Genomic DNA, 918 nt, shown 5'->3' on the forward strand with positions numbered 1-918 from the left:
TTCTCATTCTTTTTCCTGCCTGAAACCAGACAGCCTGAACCCATGGCCCCCAAAGGCCAAGCAGAAGGCCTGTTCCTTGTCCTCCACAGCCTCATTCCATTCCTCATCCCTGAGAACCACATCTGTTTCATTTATTATGAAGTGATTAGCTCTGATTAATGGGGGAAGTATATTTTGCAGAAAGAGAGACTGAAAGTAAAACAAAAGAAGAGACAGCACACCAGCTTCAGGGCAACAGCAACCATCAGCACACATGGAGATCAACAGCCTGGTGATGTTCTAGGGGTAGGAACTATGGCATAATGTCCCTTTAGCAACCATGCTGGACCACCTAGGCTCCACCCAGCAGCTGATTCAAACAGATGCGGACACACACAGCCAAAGGGCTTTCGGAAACTTACAGAAGAATTGGGGGAAGGATTGTGGGCCCCAAATGGAATATTAACTCCACAGGAATACCAACAAAGTCAACTAACCTGGACCCTTGGGGCTCTCAGAGATGGGAATCTCCAGCCAAAGAGCATACACATGCTAGACCAAGGCCTCCCACACATATGTAGCAGATGGGTAGCTTGGTCTTCATGTGGGTCCCAAACAACTGGAGCAGGGGCTATCTCAAAAAGCTGTTGCTATATGTAGGATATGTTCTTGTAGCTGGGCAGCCTTGTTTGACTTCAGTGGGACAGGATGTGCTAGCCCCTCAGACTTGCTGTGCCAGGGTGAGAACATATGGGGATGTGGCAGGGGTCCATCCTCTCAGAGGAGAAGGGGAGGGGAGAAGGATTATGGGAGGGGAAGATCGGGAGTGGGGCAGTGAGCAGGATGTAAAGGGAATGAATAAAAATAAATTTCTAAAAAGCTATGCTTTATCATGCCATAACATGTAATACCTTATAATTCTGTAACATGCAATACCTT

The sequence above is a fragment of the Apodemus sylvaticus genome, chromosome 15 (genome assembly GCF_947179515.1).
Source record: "Apodemus sylvaticus chromosome 15, mApoSyl1.1, whole genome shotgun sequence".
Taxonomy (NCBI): domain Eukaryota; kingdom Metazoa; phylum Chordata; class Mammalia; order Rodentia; family Muridae; genus Apodemus; species Apodemus sylvaticus.